The sequence below is a fragment of the Moschus berezovskii genome, chromosome 26 (assembly GCF_049115385.1).
Source record: "Moschus berezovskii isolate FMDL1 chromosome 26, NW_MosBer_1.0, whole genome shotgun sequence".
NCBI lineage: Eukaryota > Metazoa > Chordata > Mammalia > Artiodactyla > Moschidae > Moschus > Moschus berezovskii.
In genome coordinates this window covers 32,369,429-32,394,766 of record NC_142485.1, presented here as the reverse complement: position 1 = coordinate 32,394,766, position 25,338 = coordinate 32,369,429, and the positions used below count along the sequence as shown (strand labels likewise).

The 25,338-nt window shown below is 41.5% G+C and overlaps 1 protein-coding gene and 1 pseudogene across 6 annotated transcripts in view; one reads left to right on the top strand and one right to left on the bottom strand.

The window, feature by feature from the left end:
* The window catches only part of LOC148773765 (uncharacterized), a 40,015-nt pseudogene that overhangs the window by 10,619 nt on the left and 4,058 nt on the right, over positions 1-25,338 (bottom strand). The window contains exons 2-3 of the transcript XR_016036489.1: positions 15,929-16,553; positions 15,255-15,890 (exon numbers count right to left, since the gene is read on the bottom strand). The product of XR_016036489.1 is annotated as an uncharacterized LOC148773765 (transcript). The remainder of the gene's footprint in view (positions 1-15,254; positions 15,891-15,928; positions 16,554-25,338) is intronic.
* TENM3 (teneurin transmembrane protein 3) overlaps positions 15,173-25,338 on the top strand; it is a 654,366-nt gene continuing 644,200 nt past the window's right edge. For 4 of the 5 annotated variants that reach the window (XM_088832605.1, XM_055416368.2, XM_055416366.2 and 1 more), the window contains exon 1: positions 15,173-15,368. The gene's annotated coding sequence lies outside the window, so the exon portion shown is untranslated. Of the gene's footprint in view, positions 15,369-15,901; positions 16,006-25,338 lie in introns of those variants that run through there. The other variant, XM_088832604.1, reaches the window with a different exon arrangement.

Genomic DNA, 25,338 nt, shown 5'->3' with positions numbered 1-25,338 from the left:
GCTTTTTGCTTAAGTATGATTCAGAGAGAGTAGTCTACGAAATCGTGATTACAAAAATAGCGTACAATTTAACTGAAATCTAGGATTTTATATTTAGGTCCAATGTAAGTTATCAAGATTAAAGAACCAATGACCCTTCCAGATAAAAGTTTAACTGAATTGAAATACTAACTTGAAAAACAGTTTGTCTAGATAAACATAATTCCACTAGTGATATTCTCACCAAAATTTGATATCAGAAAAAGATAATTATAGAAAATCAACACTAGTAAGATGAAATGGATCAAACTCATACACATACAAATCACATTTCTTTTTATAACTGATCTATCCTCAGTCACATAGTGTTTGGCGGTTTAGTCGATCAGTTATGTCCTACCCTTTGTGATGCCATGGACTGTAGCCCGCCAGGCTTCTCTGCTCATGGGATTCTCCAGGCAAGACTACTGGAATGGGTTGCCATTTCCTTCTCCAGGGGATCTTCCCAACTCAGGGGTTGAACCCAGGTCACCTGTGTTGCAGGCAGACTCTTTACCAACTGAGCTATGAGGGTGTTCAGTTCAGTTCAGTTCAGTCGCTCAGTCGTGTCTGACTCTTTGCGACCCCATGAATCACAGCACACCAGGCCTCCCTGTTCATCACCAACGCCCGGAGTTCACTCAAACTCATGTCCATCGAGTCAGTGATGCCATCCAGCCATCTCATTCTCTGTCGTCCCCTTCTCCTCCCGCCCCCAATCCCTCCCAGCATCAGAGTCTTTTCCAGTGAGTCAACTCTTCGCATGAGGTGGCCCAAGTATTGGAGTTTCAGCTTCAACATCAGTCAAGGTTGGTCATAACTTTCCTTCCAAGGAGTAAGCGTCTTTTAATTTCCTGGCTGCAATCAGGGTGACAATATACAACCTTGACGTACTCCTTTTTCTATTTGGAACCAGTCTGTTGTTCCATGTCCAGTTCTAACTGTTGCTTCCTGACCTGCATACAGGTTTCTCAAGAGGCAGGTCAGGTGGTCTGGGATTCCCATCTCTTTCAGAATTTTCCACAGTTTATTGTGATCCACACAGTCAAAGGCTTTGGCATAGTCAATAAAGCAGAAATAGATGTTTTTCTGGAACTCTCTTGCTTTCTCCATGATCCAGCAGATGTTGGCAATTTGATCTCTGAGGGTGTTAACAGTCACCAAATTGTTCCATCATGGGTTTGAGTAGCAGTGTAATAAATTAAGGCTTTACATCAACCACCTCAGAGGGCACTTTTTGAGAAATCTCCTTCCCCCATCTGAGACAGTGAACTTGGTCAATTTGCACATTTTCTTCAATATTTAGAAGAAGTAGTTATTGAATGGGCTCAATATAATGTATCGCTGCAACAAAAGAGAACCCCTTTAGCAATCCTGTGTACCTTTCTTTCATCTTTGGATCTGTGTAGATGGTATTAAATAAATGTTTAAAATTAAGATAAAGTTAGAAGACTTACAACATCACTTCACAGAAATGATCACATTAAGCCTAGGACTAGAATACTTCATAATTCATTTTGGTTTTTACTACATAAGTTGAACTGTAAGAACAATGATTGGTTAGATAGATGAAACATATTAATTATAAACTCTATGGAAATCTTTAGAATTTTTAGATGCTATCTCATTTGATTCTCACAATATTATTATTGGGACATAATAATAGATAATGCAGAGATATTCTATTCCTTCTTGTGTGGAATTTAACCCAAAGGATGAAATGAAATTGTTACTTGACAAGCAGTTCAGTGTGTTGGCGATGACAGGGCTCTTTAACTTTCTATGACAAGAACTGTTTTAACATAAATGTAAAATCTAAAGGTGGTGGGAATTGGTGGGAAACAAAAAAATGTTTCCTGTAACTTAACACTCAACATATGGCCTGTCCATACAGGTAGAATTAATGCACCCAGTACAGTCAACCATATAATACCATGTAATAGTTTATTAGTCATTATAGAGCACAACAAAATATGTTTTATCTGTACTAATCTGTATATATTGTAAAGGTAACCAAAATTAATAAATTGAGATCAGGCTAAGTTCACGTTTTTTATTTATGAATGTGAGTCTGTTCTTTATTAAGTCCTTTCTAAAATAACTCTTCCATCATAATATATCATATCCATAAAGAAGCAAAGATAATGGGTTTATTTTTCTACCCGTTTCTGTTATTTATTTTAAATTCTGTGTTTGGGAAGAGTTATGGGTAAAAATTTAGGGTTGATCTGTCACTGCATGATTAAGTATAAAAGAAAACCATTCAGAAATCCCAAGACTGAAAAGTTACAGGACACACGAAGAGTCAATAAGGATGTGTATTTCTTCCTTCCACTGTGATCTGCTGCTATTCAGAACAATTGATTAGACAGGTTCATTATTGCTCTGCAACCACACATAAACCATTATTGTCCACATTTACTCCCTAAGGTGTTCTCATGGACAAGTTTGCGATGATTTGTAATTTTAAGCAGCAGCAAGCTTACAACTTCCCTGGCTTAACTTTCCTAGTCCTCTGAAGAGAATTACCAACTTCTACAAGCTGAAGGCCATTGGAACAGTCACAGCCCTCCTGGAAATTTTTCATCAGAGTCACAGATGTTTATCATTCAAAATGTTTATTATATCTAGACCTTAGACTAGTGACTTAACTCTACCCTGCAGAGATTATTTATTGAAGATAGAATCGTCATTCTGGAACTGAAATCTTCTGCAAGTGTAACCTTAAGCCATCTTTTTTTTTTAATATTTATTTTTATTTATTAATTTGGCTGTGCCAGGTCTTGGTTTCAACACAAGAACATGAGGGATCTTTAGCGTGGCACATGGGATCTAGTTCCTTGACCAGGGATTGAACCTAGGCCCTGTGCATTGGGAGCATGGAGGCTTAGCTACTGGACCATCAAGGATGTCCCTTAAGCCATTATTTTAATAGAGTAATATGTGCCAGTGGTCCCAGTAAGTTTAACTCAGATAAAGGAATGACATTATAAAATATGTTATATTGGGGGCAATTTTTATTGTAAATCTGTTTACACATAAGGAAAGATGAATAATCTTATTTTGGAACAGGACTTAGAAAGTCTTGTCAAGTTCATTTTTTTCACATCATAAAATAGTTGACTTTTTGCAAAAACAGAATCAAGCAACAGAAAGAGGTGTTTTCTTTGTGGCATTCTCTTTCGGGTTGTCTCTCTTTTAAGAGACATTTCTTTCACTAAGCTTGACTTTGTATTTCTGTGTGTACATGATTTTGTCTGTATGTATAAAAGCTAAACTAATTAATGGTTCTATTCCTCCTGTTTCTAGTAAGGAGGAAATATGTGTCATCGTTATGTGTTCGGGCTTTGGAATCAGAGTTATCAATCCTGGTTCTTCCACTTACCTTGGACAAATGACTTACTTTTCAGTGAACTCATCTTTAAAATAGAAATAACAGTAATTATTTTTGAAGTTGCTAATGATGATTATAGGAGATAATGCATGTTAGGTACATTATCTGCAAGGAAGACATTATGTAGGCAAGGTGAAGAGGGTGGGAGTGGTAAGGGGTAGGAGGAAGGGCAGAATTTGAGCCAGGTATACTCATGATACTTAATGAGTAGTTAAGACAATATAAAAACAGTTATTTGAATGTTTCCCCCACTATTCACAATAAGGACTTTAAACATGAAAGGTAAGAGAAAATAAGATCACATCCTTATGTATAACAATAGTACTTTGTTGAAAGTCACATCCCTCAGAGACAAGTAATTGCAAAAGAAGGAAGTGGTGGTAGGGTAAAGAGAATGATTTATGTTAAAAATTTAAGGGCTTTTGACTTGAGTGCTACTTCTGAAAAACCATTATCCTGGAAATAGCCTGGGATGCTGATCTGTAAAATGCCTGGCTTCCAAAGACAGCTCATAATTTTTTGGTTATATTTACTCTTGATTTCTGTTAAAAGTATACATGTTGAATGAGTCCCATTCCATCTCACATAAAGAATTCTTTAATTTTTGATAATAAATTGAACTAATACATATTTAAAGATTCATTCAAACTCTATATAATTTTAGAATCATACATGTACTATCAAACAATGTGTTCAGCCTAAATTTGTACTCAGTAATCCAACCATTAAGATACATAGAAAATGTTATCTTAATTTATAAATTACTGACTTTACTACTCTTAAAAAACGATTCAAAATCCAACTTTGATGTGTTACTGAATTTTCAGCTGAAATTTCTTCAGACATTCTCACCTTCTTCATTTTGTGAATTTGGGTTTGTTCCTTAAGCAGGAATGTGTCATTTTTGAAACTACTTCCACTAGATTTACTTGCAATAACTTCTCTTGATGAGTGAAGTCTCTCAGTTGTGTCTGAATCTTCCGGACCCCATGGACTGTAAGCCTGCCACACTCTGTCCATGGGATTTTCCAGGCAAAAATACTGGTTACCATTTCCTTCTCCTCTCTTGAATAGGCTAATGATAAAAACTGAACTAGCTGCATTATGTAAAGTATTTAGCCCAGGGCTACACTTTTCAGACATCCCTGTGCACCAGAATGCTCTGGAAGTCTTATTAAAAACTCTAATTTATTGGTTCCATCCTTGGAGATTCTGATTCCATAGAGCTAAGACAGGGTTCAGGAATGTACATTTTATTAAGAACTCCCAGGTGATTCTGATACACGTGGTCAAGAGGTCACAATCAGAAAAACATTGGTCTAGGACTACTACCGATTTTGTCAGCCTGTTTAGTATCAAGATAATCATCAAATTTTAATATGGAACCTCTTTATTATCAAAGTCTTTGAAATACTGCAAAGGTATATTTCTTTTTAAAAAGAATTTTATTGAAGTATAGTTGATGTGCAATGTTGTGTCAATTTCTTTTACATAGCAAAGTGACCAATATATATATTCTTTTTCATATTATTTTCCATTATGGTTTAATCACAAGATGTTGAATATAGTTGTCTCTTTCTCCCAGCATCCTCCAAGTTTATCTTCAGTTTAAGCTCATTGTTCCTTCTCTTTCCCCTAACTCAGATTCTCCCTCTGCCAATTTCCTCTCTCTTTATAGACTCTTAGCTCATAATCTTCTCATGGCCTACTTTTTTTCCTCCTAGATATCTTATCCAAGGATAAAGGAAGGGAAAGGTACATCTTGGTCTTTCATAGATTTGGGGGATAAAAGTGCTGGATTTGGAAGCAAGGGCTAGCAAAGAAGTGACCAGTAGACAGGATATTTACTCTGCCCAGGCCAGATGATTCTCCCAATCTTCTCTAGAAATGCCAGGCTTCTTCCATTTTCTCCTAAAACCCAACAGAACTCAGAGCTCCATCTTCATCAGAGAAATGAAAACTCAGATCCTCAGATCATGTAGCCTGTCAGAAGTTGCTTGATTCCAACCTGAGTCCTTTAGTCTTTTCATGGCCTTCCCTTACCACTCTCCTCTCTTAGGAATTTGTTACCGTCCAGAGCAAGCCAGGCTCTGCGGTCCTCACGCAGTGAAGCAAAGTACACCAGAGTTTCAGTCAAGAGAATACCTAAGATGTTAGAAATACCTTTCCATGTCCCACATGGGCAGCTTGTACTCTGAGAGTAGCACTGTTAAAAACAAACTATTCCACAGCCCATGAAGATGATGACTGAGCCTCTCAGAACAAACTCATGTGACTGATTGAATTTACCTCTGAAATCCAGATTTATGAATGATCCAGTTTCAGAGAGAAGTCAGCTGGAATCAAACACAGGCTTGGAGTGAAAGTACAGAGTAAAAGATCAAAATCCCGCATGGCTTTGAAATTTACTAAAGTCTTGAGGAAGTCAGTTTTCTCACCATCTCCATTTCAGATGGGTGCAATGGTCCTGTGATGTGCTTGGCTATTTTGAGGAAATAGTATATGAGCATGAATTAGAACCAGAATGGCATGCATGTGTTGATCGTGATGGTCTTGTTGATGTAAACAGCTCTTCTGGCATTTGCAGACAAAATTTTGACTTCTTCTCAAATCAGCCTCACACACACCGTACATACTTGTGGGCAAGATGTGAAATCCCTCCTCTGCTTCCCTGTCTTTAGTTGATATTTCACAGACAAGAAGTTTTCTGTGACTGAACCCTAAATGATCTGTTAATGATTTGGGATTTTAAACAGTTCGCTCTGAAACCTGGTTCTTGTAATCAAGTTTGACATGAAAATAGTACTGTCATTAAATTCAAGGAAATACCATCGTTTAATGCTTAATCACATTAAATTTAAGATAATTTGTATGTCATGAAGTGCTATTTTGGAAACATGAATTTGAACTTCAGTATTCAGCAGGCCATGTATCTACACAGACGTTAGACTCAGAGCACTTCGGTACTGAGTTGTAGTTTCAGGAAGTTGGTATAAAAAAAAAATACCTAATTATTAATTATATTTCAACGCTTTAGAGAATACACACATGTAATTAAAATGCCAGTGATGACAAACATACCATGATTAATTTCTTATAGAAAGACTGTTTCTTTCAAGGGGAAAACTCTTCCCCTTTCACCTGTCTCATGAGTTCCTAGGAATATTCCTGGTCTCCAATATGAACCGCATTATTGTTGTTTATTGTTTCTCCCCAAGCAGTTCTGATTATATGTCCTGCACGTTTTTGTGTGTAGAAGTTGTCTGGGTGATGGAGGGGTAGGCATTAAGCTGGACTTCTTACAGGGTCAGTTTCCAGAGTAAATTCTGAAAGGGCTGAGCAGATTTACATTTTTAAGCTACATCATTCAAATTATATGGTGAGTAATACATTTTATAAAGGATATTAACATGTACCTAACATGTCAGCCACACCCACATGGGAGTTTTAGTCCTTTTTAGTAAAGTAAAGAAAACTCCATTTACTTGACACAAATGATTTTGTCTGACTGCTGTAACCTATCACGATACGTTAAGCAAAACCACTGATGTTATTCAATAAGGAGTTAGAATCCATTATAAAAGAGAACCCCATTATAACATTTTATACAATCTACAAGGCAAATGAGAACACTGTTGCAACATAAAATGAAAAATCTGAACGAGGCTAAAGTATTTTCTAAATCAGAAAGAGCTTAGACTTCACTCCTCAGGTTTTCTTACATATGCTTCCAAGTATCCACTCAAAATTGAGGGATACATCTCTGTCTTCCCAGCCTCTGGATTCAAACTTCTCATAATTCAGAGAAAGATCTTCCAGGAGGATCACCTCCCCCCATGTTGCAAGGGTGTGTTAAACTCCATCCAACTGCTCAGCTCATTCTTATGCTTCTCCAATTTTACTGGATATGATGTTTTTATTGGGGTTCAGGGAAGCATGGCTAATGGCATCAGCAAGCTTTGTAATTTCTCACTGCCAGTTTTCTACACAACTTACACTTTTTGTCAGTCAAACTGCACCAAATTGCTCCAACAATTAATCTTAAAGCGCAGGAGTAGGGGGACTTTTAAATGGACCCCTTCTTGGGATTTTGTGTTTAAAAACAGAAAAGTTCCCATGGGTGAAGGGGCTAAGTTAGCTTGTCCAGGCTTTTCCTCTGCTTCACTCTTGGCTCCCACTCCCCCCACCCACCCAAAAGGAATGAATTACATTTCTCTTCTTGTCCTTTAAATGAATAGCATAGTTTGGGTGAAATTATCGGGCAATTGCATGCCTTTTATGCAGATAATGCTATTTGATGAAAGCGGTGTTTTGATCTGCTAAGGATAATACAGATCCAGGGTTGGATTCATTGGTAAGAGTAAAGCTGTCTTCTGTGATAACTTCATCTCAGCATGAGGTCAGACGGGGGAAAACTGGGATGGGGGATTAAAAAATGACACAGTCGGAGCAGAATTCAGTTCCCTGCTGTGCCCCTCGCTGCACACTATAGCTTATGTTTCTGATCTGTTATGGTATTGTCTGCCTTTCTCTCTCCGAGCAGAAAGAGATTGCTTAAAACTTTTCTTTTTTCAGCTACAGGGATTAGTTCTGTGCAGCTTTTTTAATTAAAGAAACTGTATCTTTTTCAAGGCAATTTAAAGCAGTTAGGGAAGGACCATCAACATCTATAACTTGGTACTATTATCTGTAACAAAGTGGAAGCTGTAAATTTGATATTCAGAAGGAGGCGAGGGGAAGCCTTAGAGTTCTGTTGTGTTTTTAACCTTCCGTGATGGCTCAGATCCCTAAACGAAGACTAGTAAATAAATTATTTTGTAAAAGTCCTGAGTCTGTTTCCATAAGAAGTAACTTCCAGCCGCTTTGCTTTTTAGCTTAGCTGAGCTTGCTTAATTAAATCTCCCCGATGAGAGCGAAGTGCACTTGAAAAGAGGTAAGAGGAAATAGATTTGCCTCTATATCCTTTTCTTTACCCAGAGATCATTTTTAAACATTTCCATTCGACTGCAAGTGATAACAGTAGAAAATGTCTGCTTAATATGGGTAATTTGCATTTAAACAGAGCAAAGTACAACATTATGGCACTTTATCACCACGAACCTTTGCATTTGTGATAAGCGGTCATCATCTTTATTAATCTGAGGGGAGCATGGATTGAATCTCTCTTCAAGTGATGATGAATTTGTCAAGACGTATACATTTGAGTAGAATTTATAGCTCAATTTAACCCAGGGTAATGTTGAAAATCCTCAAATGTTTCAAATAAGGCCCATATGGTTATCAGTTTACAAAGCATACAGGATCTCTGCTTCAGTTGCAACATACACATCTCCAACTAAATTCCATGCCAGATCAATTAGAAACACTCCCCCTGAGAAGACAGGAACAAACAGAGATTGTTTCCCCAATACCAGCTGAACCCTTGTCTTGAAGAAATGAGAAGCAGTCATCTCAGGCTCCTCACTTCTTACCAGTAAAAATCCAAAGGAAATTCGGAAGACAATAAAGGTTTCATACATCGTGCCACGTTTGATAGAAAATTCTTAAGAGCATCTGCATATAATAGGTTCTTACTGCGTTGTTCCCCACATTTCAATAAATGCTGCATCTTACTGAAAAAGAGGAAAATCAAATTGGCCTCTGCCTTTTCCTATTATTTTTGTCTTTAGTACTACTTATGTTTCTGAGCTAAGTCCATTAAGTCCAGAGCTAAATTCACGTGGCTTGCTCTCATGACTCAAATGGTTAAACTATGTGCCATTACAAGACAGATGGGCAGGAAAATAGACAAGCATACTTAATAAATATATTTTCAAAGTCAATTTTTTATCGGACATATTTTTTTTAAAGAAAGTCAGGATGACTGAATACAAGGAAAATATTTTATCCATGTGCTCACTCATTCATTCAACAACCATTTCTTGAGCATCTTCCACATGACAGTGCTTTGTGCTGGGCCCTATGGGTTTAAAGGGGAATAAAGCCCACTACTGATGCTCCAGGAGCTCCCCACTACTGGGAAAGGACCTTAGCAAAGGACAGGGCCATCCCTTATTACACACAGAAAATACCGAGGAAGATCATTAATCGGTGCTTTCAACTTTCATAAGTAGAAAGCGAGCTGAGAGTGCAGGACATTCCAGAGTAGGAGGTCGGCAAAGGGAGGAGAGAGGAGGCCACTACTGGAAAATGAGGAGATTTCCAGTGAATCTTATACTGAATTATAACCATGTGATTCCTAATTTTTTTGGTGACCTATGAAAAAGTGAAAGTGAAAGTCACTTAGTCGTGTCTGACTCTTTGCAACCCCATGGAACTCTCCAGGCCAGAATACTGGAATGGGTGGCCTATCCCTTCTCCAGGGGATCTTCCCAACTCAGGAATCAAACCAGGGTCTCCTACATAGAAGGGAGATTCTTTACCAGCTGAGCTACCAGAAAAGCCCTTTTTAACCCAGTTAACTCACAGACTGGATTCTGAAATAGCTAACGAACATTGTATCATGAACAAAATTATCCCGTGTCACTAATTTGTGATAAATCTTGCTAGCTGCTGCTGCTGCTAAGTCACTTCAGTCATGTCCGACTCTGTGCGACCCCATAGATGGCAGCTCACCAGGCTCTGCTGTTCCTGGGATTCTCCAGGCAAGAACACTGGAGTGGGTTGCCATTTCCTTCTCCAATGCATGAAAGTTAAAAGTGAAGTCACTCAGTCACGACCCCATGGACTGCAGCCCACCAGGCTCCTCAGTCCATGGGATTTTCCAGGCAAGAGTAATCTTTCTAGAGCCTACCTTAAATATCCTATATACTTATACCTCGAATATACTAACTATATGTATACCTTAAATACAGTACATATATTACTTAATAAAAAGTTTATAGAAAACATGACAAATTTTACAAGGCACTCCAGGATAACTATTAATGATAAAGGACACATCTTTTAGTGTGGAATGATATGCATGCTTAGTCACTCAGTTCTGTCCGACTCTGCGACCCCATGAATTGTAACCCACCAGGCTCCTCCGTCCATGGGATTCTCCAGGCAAGAATACTAGAGTGGGTTGCCATGCCCTCCTCCAGGGGATCTTCCTGACCAGGGATTGAACCAGGGTCTCCTGCGCTGCAGGCAGATTCTTTACCATATGAGCTACCAGGGAAGCCTGTGGAATAATGTAACAGGTTCTAAACCCATATATGGAGTTAACCCAAAATGTGAAAAGATGCCTCTGTGTTCCAAGTCCTTCATAGGACCAGGTCATTTAGGTGGCTCAAGCAAAACCAAGTCAGCAGTTGGATTAGGTTCCACAGCTGTGTTCCCACCGAAGGTCAGAGGCACTTGCAGGCTTGCTTTACTCAGTGGAACAGAAACTAATGTCCCGGAAAAACAGGGTCCCATTTAAAGGTTGGTTTGTCTGATCACCAGGTCACTCAGTTGCTCCAAAAGGCCTGTGCCTTAAGAGAGCCCTATCTTGCTTAAATGAAAGGTAATGAGCATATTTTCCACTACAAACAGTCATTTAATTTTATGACTTTGTCAGTGATCAAGTCAGAGTATTTGTGCTGTGGTTTCCCTCAATCCAACAATCAAGGGAAATAGGTCGCTTATTTCTGCAAAGGGGGGAAAACAGAACACCTGATGAGAACATCGGCACTACCTGACACTTCTGTGTGCAAGTCCAGTCCTGGTGATGTAGATTGTTCCAGATTAATTGCTTGCTACATGCAAAGCGATTTGTTTTCCTCAATGACTAGCATCCCCAGCCTCTGTTTCAAGGGACTCATCACTTATTTGTTCTCAGTTGAGACATGTGAAGTGTGTTAGTCACTCAGTTGTGTCAGACTCTTGAGACCCCATCGACTGTAGCCCCCCAGACTCCTAGGTCCATGAGATTCTCCAGGCAAGAATACTGGAGTGGGTTGTCACTGCCTCCTCCAAGGGACTTTCCCGACCCAGGGATGGACGCTAGGTCTCCTGCATTGCAGGCAGATTCCTCCGTACCATCTGAGTCACCAGGGGAAGCCCCAGTTGAGACCTAACCTCCTTCCTATGTATTATTGGCTTTCCTGATCTTTTCAAAGGAGGAGCTGGGAGGTCAGGTGTGCAGGCATTTCCTCCCCTTCTCATCATCCTTTGGAGTCTGATCAGTGAGAGAGAATGCAGCCCAAGCAACTCCCCTATCTGAGTGCCCTGATGAGGCCTCTTCAGCCTCAGCTCCTTAGAGCAGGTGTAGTAAGTCCCCAGAATACCTCCGAAGCCTAGTGGTGTTCACAAGCCTCAGTGGAGAGCCTCCTACCTGCCTGTCCAGCTCTCTCCTTCTGCATGCCTGAAAGCCCCCCTGTCAAAGAAGGAAGTGGCTGCGGGGGGACCGTCTGCTCCCCACGGGAGGGAGGCAGGAACAGCTGCCACCCAGGCCCTACACTCCAGGCTGGAGCTTTAGGACAGAAGGAGAAAACTGACAGCCCCCAAACAACAGCCTCCCTCCTGGGAAGGCTCTGTGAAGCTTATTATGATGGACAAGCATCACCTTCAGGTGATGAGGTTGGAGCCTCAGAGCAGGTGCTGGCGGCCTTGCCTCAGCGGAGGGGCAAGAGATGCCTCCCCACCCCATCCCAGACCCCAGAGCACGTTTGATTAGGAAGGGTCTGACCGTGCTCTGGGGTCTGGTCAGACCCTTCCTAATCAAAAAATGAGCTGGAGGGTCTGCCCACTGGCTTTCTCCCCCAGCTCTTTTCAGAGACTTGCAAGGGCTGAAGGCCTGCATTTCCAGGGGAGACAGTAGGGGTTACGAGGAGGGGAGCGTGGCAGCAATTTTTTTTTCCGGAGAGCTGCGTATCAGTGTGACAAGGAGACCCCACGGGAGGGCGATGCCGCCAGCTCCCTCGCATTATCCCCCCGCACGACCGGCTGCGTTAACCCGGCAAAGTCACCCGCAGCAGCCCGCCAGAGTTTGCAGTGAGCGGCCAGAGGTTTGCAAAACAGACAGCGCCGTCTTGCATTTCTCCTCGCTAGCTAGAGTTTTTATTGCAGCCGAGGGCACCGCGTGAGCAGGGGCCCCCCCGTCCTGGCCCTCCCCCGACAATCGCTCAGCGAGGCAAAACGCCTGATGGTCACGTAGCAAGCTGCCTGCTTTCCAGGGATTCATTTGGGGGAGAAAGCGTGCGCTGGAGTTTGGCACCGCACAACACCAGCTTTTCCTAAGGGCCTCAAACGATGGAACTTCTTTGTTAGGGAGAGGAAAATAAAGGAAGAAAAGGCGAAGCCCGAAACTTAACACGCTGGATTGCAGGCTGCGCTTCCTCAGGCTTGAGTTCGTTGCTCAAGACACCTGCCTGCTTTGTCCACCAGCGACTCCTGGCAGAGAGTGCAAGGGGCCCGTATTAATGAGTTCTAGAATCTTCTGTCTGCATCCAATTAGTGTGAATGTTCAGCATCACCTACTGAAAAACTTTGAATATCCTGTATCAGGGAGCTGGACTCCAGACAGGCTCCAAGATTTATTACCATTTCTAAATTTTATGAGTTCTATTGTTCGCTACACTTATTACCAGCATTAGCTCTAATGAGGATTCGGGGTGGGGGGGAGCTGAAAAGGAGAAACACTCACCCCAGCTCCTACCTGTTCTACCAGTAATTTAGCGCTTCTAACCCCTTTGGGATGGGTCCAAGTGTCTTTTCCGTATCTGTGTCTGTTCTGTGTGTGTGTTCCCAGATAACAAGGCATGAAAGAACCAGGGCAGGGTGTTACCTGGATGCCCTAGGAAAGTTTTGAACACTTAATATGTTTTCGTGGGAGCTGGACTACAAACAGTGATTTATGAATCAACTTTCCAGTTTCCTTCTGATCTTGTCAGGGACGCAGATTTTATGTTTGTGCGGTTGTCAGCCACATCTCCAGTGTACCTTCCTAACTGACAAGTTTTCTTAAGAAAATGAGAATGCAGAATGAAAGGGGGCTAGTAATCTGCTCCCACCACCTTGTTGTTGCTATTTTGTTTTTTCAAATGTGAAATACACGTGGCAGGAAGGAGGGTGATCCACCCCCAGGGCGACTGTAGATTCTTCCCTCAAAGATGTGTTTCTGGTGCTTAGCATCACTGGTGCCCCAAGAGGCCCGGGGAGCTGGTCCGGTTGCTCAAGTATGATTGCTCCTTCTTAACGCAGTGCGTGGCAGTGCTCTTAGTCACTTAGCAACTTCGGGAACTCAGACTGGGGGACTCTAATTCAAGTCTAGGGGATACAGTAATTCAAGTTCACATATTCTTCTTGTCATTTCGATCCCCAAACTTTGGCGAAACTCTATCCTAAAGGTTCAGGCTTTTCTAGGAGGCGTTCTTCTTTTTTTCCGAGGGCTTAGTCTGTGTCTGATTCTGCACCTGTTACAAACGCAAGTATGTTTCCTCCGGCCCAAGTAGGGTTAGATGCAGGTCGGTGGAATCCTCTGCCCTGAAGTTGAGCACAGAGGTGGAAGAAGGCTCCGGGGCCCCTCTGCCACGTTTCCAAGAGCACGTCTGGGTGGCCCGGGACACTATTCCTCAGCAGCCCCTCGCTCCCCACCCTCAATACGCTAGGGAGGAGCCACGCGCGCTCCTGTCCTCCCGAGCGAACTCGTCCAGATTCGGCCACCGCCCGTCCCGGAACCGAAAGGTGCCCGCTGGTTCGCGGGACCGAAGAGCCTGCGGTCTGCTCTGCTAAGGTCAAGGGCTGGCTGTTCCAAAACTCCGGAGCAGACTGGACTTAAAGCTATCCCGGGAGGGAGCCCCGTCTTCCTGCTAGGGTGGGCTGGGGCGAAGAAGCCCGGAGTCCCCCGGGGAGCTTGAGTGGGGGGAAAGTGACAGTGCCTGGTGCACGGCAGTAAACTTTTATCTCTTCCCAGCGCAGCATCTTCTAGGCAGGGGTGGCCTTCGGCTGCCAATTTGAGGGGAGAACAGGGGGAGAGAGAGAGAATGACTGCGGAGTGTGCAGCCTCTGGGGGACTCCAGAACCCGTGCCCGGACCGGGGCGCGTTTGCTGCAGTCCTGGAGCCGAAACCCCAGGGCGGACACTTGTTCTCCGGCAGAGCCGCGTCGGGGCTGCTGATAAAGCCTGAGTGTTTAGAGACTCAGACTTTCCCTGTCCGAAGGTCATTTACACTTCTCAGCCTCGGACGAGAGGACACTCTGGAAGGGAAGGCGCGGGTCATTTTCAGAGGTTCTGTGAAGGACCGGCCGCCTACCGGGGGGTGGAAATCCTTAATTACACCCTTCTGCCTCGAAATCTATCTTCCCGGCAGTGTCTTGCACTCCCACCACCTCGGGTGACTCAGCTGACCTGAAATGCCCACCCTACGGAAGATCAAGAAAAGTAGTTTGGGAAGAAGGTTAGAGGTTTGATTACACAGAGAAGCGTTTACACTTAGGTCCAAAGCAATTACCGCCCCTCCCCGCTGCTCCTCCTCCGGGCCCCTCGGGGAGGAGAAGGACAGAAACCCCCTCCCCACGCGCGTACCCCAAGCAGTTTGCTGGCGCGTGTGAATTTCAGTGGGCGCTGTTTAAGTTCGTTAGTGTTTGCAATCAGCGGCGGGCAGACCCTCGTCGGAGCCGCAGAGCGGGCCAGAGCCATTCATCAGCGTGAAGTGTTATTTATGGCTGACCCCTAAATCACGGCCGGAGTAGTAGATGCCCTGATTGGTCGCAGCATGGGAGCCTCGGTGCTTTCCCGAACCCGACGCGGCCGGGAGGAGGGTGGGAGGAAGGGAGGGCAGCGAACGTGGTTCGGTCCGGCAAATCCCATTTGACAGGAAAAGGCAGTGAACGGGGAATCTCTCTTTCCGAATAAAGGAGGAGAAGAAATAAAGTACCTGTCATCTTGACAAGTGGCGGCGCGGAGGAGTCCGGGATTATAAATGATCGCGGCCGGTCCAGCTCGCCCCGCGATTGGGCTCTCCCGCGAATCCGCACGGGGGAAGCGCATGGTAGGCTCCTCGGTTCGGCTCTTGCACTCGCTTTCTCTCTCGCACACACACACACACACACAGACACGTGTACGCGCCTGGGGCCCGGGCACTCTCGGCCCGGCGCGTCTCCCACGTCACCCCGTTCAGGTCCCGGGTACCGCTCGTGGGCCCTGCGCCCGCCCGGCTCGCGGGCTCACCTCGCCCGCTTCTCGGTTCTCCGGCTCCCCCGGGGGGCCGAGGACCGAAAAACTCCGGCCCGGGCCTCGCCGGCCGAGGAGGAGGAGGAGGCTGGAAGGGGCCGGCGCGAAGGGAGAGAGGGAGAGCGCGGGGGAGAAAAAGAAAGTGAACTCATTGGCGCTCCGCACGCGCTGCCCTCCCCTCGCCGCGTCCTTCGCCCGCCGCGGCCGGGCGGTGCGCAGGGAAGGAAGTTGTAACACTTGCCGAGACCCCCTCCCCGCACCCCTTCCTCCGCCCCGCTCTCCCGGCGGCGCCCCCTCCCCCGCGCCCGGCTCCTTTGAATTTGGCCAAGTGCGGTGTGTGTGAGTGTGAGTGTGTGTGTGTGTGTGTGTGTGCGCGCGCGCGCTGCTCGGGTGGACGCGGCGGCGGCGGCGGCGGCGGCCGGGCAGCGAGCGGGCGGCGCGGCGAGCCGAGCGCGGTAAGTGCGGCGCCGCCGCCGGCGCGCCCTCCTTCCTTTCGGGGGTCCTAGTGCCCGGGCCGTGGCGCCCGAGCAGGAGGGAAGGCGGGCGGGAGGCCGGCCCGGCCGGCGGCGCGGTTCCCGGAGCCGCTCTGGGTGGCGCCGCCAAGTTGGCCAGCCCCTGAGCATCTCGGCGGCGGGCAGGCTCTCCCCGGGGCTGGCCTCCCGGGTCCCGGCCTCCCCGTGCCCGCCCCTCCCCTCGCGCCCGACACCTTGGGCTGTCAGCTCAGGTGGGAACTTCGCGGGTTGCCTCTCGCCCGAGGCTCTGGGCGCCGGGGCCCCGGGCTGCCTGATTCCCGGGGAAAGGCAGCCGGGCCGGGGCGCTCGGTGGGGGCAGGGAGCCCAGCCCGCCCTGCTCTGGTCGGGGCGATCCCCAGTTTCATGGTGCGGCCCCGGGTCCTCTGTCTGAGTAGGAAGGAGTCTCGAAAGATCCTGTGGGGCTTCCAGCGAGTGGGGAGCCTGGGATGTCACCCTTCTTCCGGGGAAATGGGAAATTGGCTTCTCCAACTCTCGGGGAGCCAAATTGGGAAGGAGTGGAGGCAGAAAGGGGCTGGGGTCGTGTAGGGAATGGTGGGTCTAGACTGCAACTTGAGCTGTTAGAAACTCCGGATGAGGTTGCAGGCAAACAAGCAGATATCCCGAACCGGGCATTTAAACGAGCACAGATTTCTGAGTCTGCAACTCGGTCTTAAGACTGTATCGTGTTTTACAACAGAGTAGAATATTTTTACAACAGCTTCAACTATCATGGAGGTGGGTTCGTGTTCGTCCGATCTCTGCTGAACACCTTATGCAGTTTGAATTCCATGACTGCCTCACCCTTAAGGTGGTTGCAGTGGTAACCTGCTACTAATTCTTATAGCGGAGGAAGGGTAAGGAGTAATTTTACCCTGTTATCCAGCAAATACTTCTTTGTTTACTGAAGTCATTGTAATTTAAAGCTAGAGGAAAGTTTCCGGGGGACTTTGGGATAAGTGCAGTGGAAGTGAAGAGGGAGCGCTGTCCAAACACTTTAACGGGGCCCCAGACAGCCAAGATACCGAGGACAGGACTGTCTCTTCATAATACTCTATTTCTTATCTTCTGACAGTGTATTTGTCAAACATTTGCAGGCTCTGGCAGAATCCACTGGGTGGTCTTTTCACTCGAAATAGAAATATGTTCAGGCATTACCTTTCCCTTCTGTTGTCAAAAGGAAAAAAACAAAAAGACAGGACTGGCATCTTTCGAGAGCTTGGAAGAGTGTCCCAAAAGATGGTATTGCAACCGAGCAGAACTTGGTGATTTGATTTCTTTGGGGAATTTGTTTAAAATACCCTGCACACACACACCCCACCTCCCAGTTGCCTACCTGGAGAAGTACTTGCAGTCTTTTTAGTGTAATAACGACAGAGTTTAGAATTAAGACTGTGTAATTAAAATTCATGATAGATTTTCATATTTCAGTTGAAACAAAAGATTTCACAAATATGCCAACAGTCTTGCTTTGTGCATTCCTTAATACATTCTTAATCATCTAAAACTTCTAGCTTGTATTTCTTAGTATAGGAAATTCTTGGAAGAGCCTTGAAACTTTCGATTTGTGATTCTAAATGCAGAGCAAATATTTAATTCTTGCTCTAAGAGTGAGAGGTTAGTTCAGTAATAAGACTTGCTAATCCCACTTTAAAATGTCACTGCATTCACAAATTATTCCTAAATTCTTTAAGGGGGGTGGGGTTATAATGAGTTAGTTATTCTATTGTGTATTTCAGGATTACGTGTATCTCTCTTTGCTGTTGCCTTTTTCTTAACAATCTTTTCTCTTTCCTTACATTAATTTTAGTATTCCTCTTACTCCAAGGTACTATTTTTTGTTAGGAGTAAGTATTTTTAAATTTTAAACAACGTATTATGAAGGAAAGTAGTTTCTTTGAGTAAGACAAATTTATTATACACATACCACACAATTTTAATGAAAAATGAACTTATATACTAATAACTATAGCAGTGCTCCTATATTTGGAAAATCTCTTAGCATCCTGTGCCAAGAGCATCAGTGTTAGCAACCCATAGATAGTGAACATCGACCCTAATGAGGACTGCTTGGTTATCTGAGATAACCCAGATGAATTTATAGTAGAATTCTGACTACTTATTTTTTGAAATTGAATCATTTTGCATGGCTGTGTTTATTTTCTGGAAAGACATGTTTTGGGTAAATTATAGAGGCTTTTCTTACTGTGATCTTGGAGGTGTATCATGAGTCTGTTGGGTTAGAAAAGAGAACCTGCTTTATTAGGCTGAAGACAAAGAAAGATAAGGATGCTTACCTCTGAATAGATGAAAGCACTTAAATAGAGTGAAAAGTTGTAAATTTATTTGGAAAGAGAACCTGGCTAAACAATAGTAATCCAGTTAGCAAGTTCAAGCTGGTCCTTCTTATCTTTGCTTCTGGGAGCCAAGAGTAATTATTCTCTTTGTAAAAGAGTCAAGCAAATAAGGATCCAGACGAAAGTGTGTTCCTATCATTGTGAGTTGAATGAGCTATCAGAAAAACCTGATCAACTTTCAGCTGGATGTACAAGAAATTATATTTTTGCAGTAGCTGTGAAAATGTGCTTGTAAATGCTGAAGTTTATCCTTTTAATGACAGTACTGGTAAAGAAGTCCTGAGGATGATCAAAGTCTGATAGAAAACCACTAGAAAGACAACTTTATTAGTTTACTAATATTGGTTATATAAATATATTTACCTCCTTTCTGTTAAGCTTTATTTTTCACTTAAAAAGACCTGGTCTCTGGGTGGCTGAGGAATGTCATCCAGGTATTACACTTATGTGAATCAGTGTCTTCAGCAGCATTAATGAATCATCTGCCCTTTTATTGAAGATGTGCTGTAGAAATCTGCTAAGAATGTTCAGTTATGCATTACTTATCTACCAGTGTTTTGATAGTCAAATGTACATTTTGACTCTTAGGACAACACACGTAGATGGAGAATAGCCGGAAAGAATACAGTAATTTGCTGTCAAACTTTTACTCTGATCTGCAACCAATTATACATTCCTTTGAATTTTCCATTAAAGTTATATTTGTTTTATAAAGTGGGGTGAGAGTGGAGAAGAATTTAACATGCATTCAGAATAAAGAAGTGCCCTGAAAAGCTAGTATAATAATACCATGCTAGTGAAAAGTTTCAGCAACTGAGTCTTAGAAATTATCTCATGGAAGCTTCTTTGAGGACGCGTTCAGAACCTGATTTTGGCAATACCAGCTATTTTAAGAGTCCTGATGGAACTTCTGTGAGTAACAAAAGAAAAAAAAATTCTTACTTTCAAAACTGATTAATTGTTGTGTCTTATAAAAACTGATTTATTTCATACTTTTTTATACCGAGCATTACCATTATGAAGCTCTCCTTCTAATTGAGATTAATGTTTCTGAGCAAAGAAGTGGTTTGGAGGGCTGCATTCATTTTGAGTGCTGTTGTAATCAATTTTAGATACAGCATTCCACAATGGATCAGTTTGCATCCAAACCTGCCTTATTATATAGAATTAACTTGTTGGTGATTGATAGTAATACTTCTATATCCTGAGAAGTCATTTGTTTCCAAACAAGTGTGATGGCTTGTACAAGTCTCAAAATACTGCTTTTCGTAATTAAAACATCCTTTGAGGGACCTAATTTGAACTTTCTCTAAGAACTAGATAAAGCATGAAGAAGCAATTCATTAATATGTTTTCAAATAAAATAGCCTCTCCCCAATACAATAGGCCTCAAGATGTGTTTTCTTGCTCATCAAAAAGTTTTATCACTTTTGGGGTGTAAGTGGCAAACATACATTTAGGTTATTTCCCTTTTTTGTTTATTATCAACATTCTGGTTGAGTTTTTGAAGGATTTCTTAGAATTATAGATCTATATCTCATGCATGTATTATAACTTATTTCACAAGGTGGTAGGTATAATCCTGACAATGAAAGGTAATGCATGTGGAGGTAATTCTTTATCCTCTTTGGAAACCTGGGAAAATGGTGAATGGTATTGTCCCTACTGTGATATTTGCATTTGTTTCTTAGTTGTGCCTAGCCAGTCTCAGCTTTATCGGCTTTTCATTCTTTTCTGAAAGACCACATTAAGGTTTCCTTGGGCTTTGGTCCATATTGCATTGCTTACTGCGCTACATTCTTGTAGTCTAAAAAAAATATTAAAAGCATAGACTATAAGATGAACACAGATAAGTATTCTAATATAGCCAGAGTGTGCAGGATTTTTAAATAAAGGTGGAACTGTTTTATAGGTTCATATGAAGTTCCATAGTGGCGTTGTCCTTGGTTTTTAGGGAAAAAAGACTTGGTAGGAAATATGTTTGTTGTATTTTCATTTTCTTCTCTGTATTAATGGATTATTTACATTGCATCAGTGTTTTTCCACTTACGAACATTCATTAAAAACAATTTTAACACAGAACTAATGCCCTTAAATAGCCATTTTCAAAGCATTCTTCTAGCCAGTCATTAGCACATAGACTATCAAAATGCAGAGACCTGCTCTAAGATGTATAGATGTTTCATATACCAAAACCACAATAGGATTCATTCACTGAAAGAATTTTGTTGAAATTCTTTTCCTAGTTTTGATTCAATAACTGATGACTGGCTAGCTAGAACAAGCTACGTAGTAGTCCCATAAAAGACAGCATCCATTCAAACCTGTTTGTTTCTACTTTAAATAAATCTCTGTACAAATAATGTCAGTATCATAGAATGTACTCTTAAACCATGTGAGTAATGAACTGAAACCGTATCAGATGATGATGAAGAGACTTTTACTGCCCTGTTGATACTTTTGCATTCTTGGAAGGGCTACTCCTGACTTTTCAAACAAATCTGTGGTAGGTGGCAGTCTTAACTGGGTTCCATGACTTCAGTGCAATAATAGGTGGTTATAATGCGGTAGAGAGCATGTGTAGGATGGAATGTGTCATTCTATCAAACGGTGCTGTAGTTGTGTTCTTTATCGTAGATTAGGAATTGGTAACCACTTATGGGGATATGGCAGTTTAAAAGTCCCTTTCTGCACATTTGCAGTCCTCTGGCTTACCCTAGGGCATGCAAAACAGAGAACGTCCTTTTTGAAAATGAGGTGTTTTGAGAAAAATAGGTGCATATATTCCCACTTTGGATATACATGTTCAATTATAGAAAAGTTAGTGTGAGATGCTGTTTACTGACAAAGTATTTTCAAGTATTGTACAATACTTTTTACTTCTATTAGAGACACTGGGGATAAGGGGGGATGATGTGATTTGCGTTTCCAGGGGAGAGAATCATATTACTTAATAGTAATCATATTATCTCATTGTCTCATAATAATAATTTTATAACTGGGTCTACTGGATCTCTGTCTCAAAACCAAAAGAATATGCAGAAAGAAACCAGAGGAAAAAAGAGAGGGGGCTTGGGGGGGAGGGAGGGAGGAAGGGAGAGGGGAGGAGAGGAAGAGGAGGCAATATGATTATGAAAATCTGTTACAAAAAGTGATGGTCTTTTGAGCACTGTCTGTGTTTAGCAGCATATTTGACAGGAAAAACAGTCTATAAAGGGCATATTTGGTCATTTAAGTTAATTGGGTAAGTACAAGAGAAAATTAACTTCTAGTTTTTTTTTCACTTTTAAGTATGTGCATTTTAAGTCCCTGCATGGAAATACGAACTTCATTGTCTTTTGAAAATAATTCATTCAAGAAATTCTAAATATTGTATATGGTTCTTCATACTGTTGAGGAAAGGAAGCATGTTAACAGTTCTGTTTTATAAGGATGCTTTCTTTGTATATGGGACTTATCAGTAACTTATAATTTAATAATTATAAATTTTATGTAGAGATGTATAAGAAACATTCCGATTATTTTGAAGGCTCATTAGGAGGTAACTAATGAGATCACTTATCTTTGAAGATCAGGCTTGGAACCAATACATTTCCATCATACTGCCATTTCTTTGGTGATCAGTTACACTTGCCAGAATTGTTGTGATAATTCCTCTTGAGATGGCCATAATTTAGACAGAAATAATGGCATGGTGACGACTGTCTGCCTTCAGTCCAATTCTATGCACCTCTGAATAGTGGGATGATGTGAATTTGTGGTCCCTGCTTCGCCCAGGAAAAAAAGAAAAAGAGAAAAGCTATTCTCTTATTAGAATGGATGATTTCACCTCAAGTTAAGCTTGACAAATCTTTTATGATTAGAACTGTGGACCCCTATCGGTGTGAGGGGGTGCAGTATCTTGATAACAGGGGCGTTTCTAAAGAAGAGGTCCTTCTTTCCTCAAGAGCATGTTAGCACCTGCGCTGTGCTCAGCATTTGGCTTCTCTACTGGAGAGGTATCTTAGGACAGCTCATGGACTTGGATCACACACTGGAAGGTATGTTCTATAGACAGTCATAGGACAGGATTGAAGTGACTTTCATTTAAGTTTTAATTTTTCATGCAACATGAAATTCATGAAGTATTTTAATGTATTGACAGGAAGCACATGCAGATACGTTCATGTTGGGATGTGTTTATTTCGGTAATTATCATAGTGAACCTATTGAAAAGTATACTTATGGTTTATTCTCATCTGCCAAATGCTCTTTTGAAGTATAACATCTCTACTAATACTTGTATCAGAGAATTTGGAATTTGTCAACATGGAAGTGGGAAAAATTGGCGAGGAACTGGTACTTTTAAATAGCTCAAAAAAAAAAAAAAAGCTGGCACAGGGCTTGTCATTTAAAAAGAATTATGAAAACCAGGAGAAGACAGATGTAAATTTTATTTCTTCAGAATTTATAATAACTTCCAGCTAAAGAAAGCTGTCAGTCCTATAGTTCTAGAAGAAGCAACATGACTCTTTTTTCCCCCTCCGAAGAACAAAAACAAGTATCTTGAACAGCATTATTAGATTTTTATAGGCAAAAAATGAAATGAATGTTTGAAAATGTAAACTCTTTCCTCTTTCATTTTGTATAATAACCAGAATAATAAAGGTAGGAAAAAACTGCAAATAGTAACTAATCTGGTAATTCAAATGAATGGAGAAAAGTGACTCACTCTAATATCATAAAGGAATAAAAGTTATAGTGTAACCAACCATATTTTGTCTCTTGGCACAAATTCAAGGCATTCTTCTTACAGGGATGTTGCTAAATTTTATGATAGCGTCAGTAGTAATTGGAAAAAAATTTGATATAATCAAAAATAACTAAAAAGTTAACCCTTTTCATCTTCACTAATACTTTAAGAAATATCCCTAAAGAATTACAGTGCTTTTGAAAATAACCATACCTTCTAGTAAAAATAGAATATGTTAGATACTTTACAAAGCTGTTGATGACTTTGGGTTCAGCAAGGAAGGCTGAAGTGAACTTCTTGCCTGATATTATTGTTCAAATTAGAACAGACATTTTCCATCTGTAATATATTTCTATGTTTATATTTCTACTTTGAGTTCATTTTCAACTTGTCTTTCTCCCATGAAGCTGCTAGTATATTTCACATTTAAAATAAATTTTCATTTAAACAAAAATGAAAGGTCTGACACACAGGTAAGATATACCTGTCAGTTGTTGTTTAGTCACTAAGTCATGAACTTGTCTGACCAGAATTCAGTCCTCACTTGGAGTAACTTTCATATTTCCACTTAACTTTTTCTAGCCAAATATGCATAGAATAGCCTGTACTGTATTTCCCGTGATTAAAAAATAAAATAGAGCAAACTTCTTATTTAGTGATTACTTTTGCCCCACAATGTTCATTCTCTGAACGAGAAGATTCTGGCATCACAAAAATTTTGTCAACAGTGTTGGCTTGTTGATTTGCCAACAAAATCCTTTTTCTTTGTAACCAATTTTAAAAACTACATGTGTGGCAGGGCCTTTAAATCAATACTTTGCTAAAGATTAAAATACTTTAATATTTGCTGTCCTGTGTTTTGATGGTGATATAATTTTTTATATTGTTCTAATTTGTATAATATTAGGTGATGAAGTGTATATGTAGTGTTATTACTTTCAAGGCAAATATATCATTGCAAACAATGAAATTTTACAATTAGATTTATTTTAAAAGTTATTTATATAAAGATTTGAAGCATAATAAAGTGCAGTTTAAAATGCAGCCTCAAACAGAAAAGTCCTCATTTTATACTTTTTCAAATTCAGATATTGTTTTACTAATGTATGTGTGTGTAAATCATTGGAGAAGGAAATGGCAACCCACTCCAGTGTTCTTGCCTGGAGAATCCCAGGGACGGGGGAGCCTGGTGGGCTTCCGTCTATGGGGTCACACAGAGTCGGACACGACTGAAGTGACTTAGCAGCAGCAGCAGCAGCAGCAGCAGTGTGTGTAAATGAACCTTAAATTTAAACTGTTTAAACTTATGGCTTTTATCTTTTATATGTTTCCACTAATCAGAACCTCTGATTTGTGTTTATATGGGTATTATGCTCTATAGTGTATAATTAAGAAATTTTAAAATATTAGGAATCAAAACCTTCACTAGCTCCAGACTAAGTTTTTAAAGAAACCTAAAAGGAATTAAGATGACTAGATAAATTTGGTGTTCACAAAATCATTAAAATACTTTGATTTAGCAAATACCCTATTTTACATAATCTAGACACTTGAAAACTATTTGTTAATATATATGTGTGCAATGTCCACACAGATAATGAGAAAAGTTACTTATTACAACAATGAAAGATGATTGATGTATTTGTACTATTGTCCTTCAGTTGCCCAGCATGAATTTGTAAAATAAATGGTACATTTTAAGATACATCATTTACTGATATTCTCGTTTCAAGTCGTTTGCAGTAAGATTCATATAATCCTGCATTTCATTTAAGTGTGATGTCAGCAAGTTGGATCAACCTTGAATCTGTATAGCCAGTACAGAAGTCTCATCTCTTTTTCTTTAAGTTTTGCATAAAATCTGCACCTTCTAACAAAATAGTTCCGCTCCACCATGCCAGTGTTTGATATCTTTGACGAACGAATGAAAAAGATAAAGGGGAGAACGAGTACTTGTTTTGTAAGAGGCCATCAATTAATTCTCCTCACATCGTCTGATGAAAGTAGCTTTTAAAAACTGCATTGTGTTTCAGATAGGAATTGTCACAGATCAAGGTTGGTGAATTTCCTATTTAGCTATTAGCAAAGGATAACATGAGTTACTTAAGACAGATCATTAATGTATCACATCTTAAATATATTTATCACATTTAAGGTATATGAATTAGTTGTGTAATTACCACTTGAGCT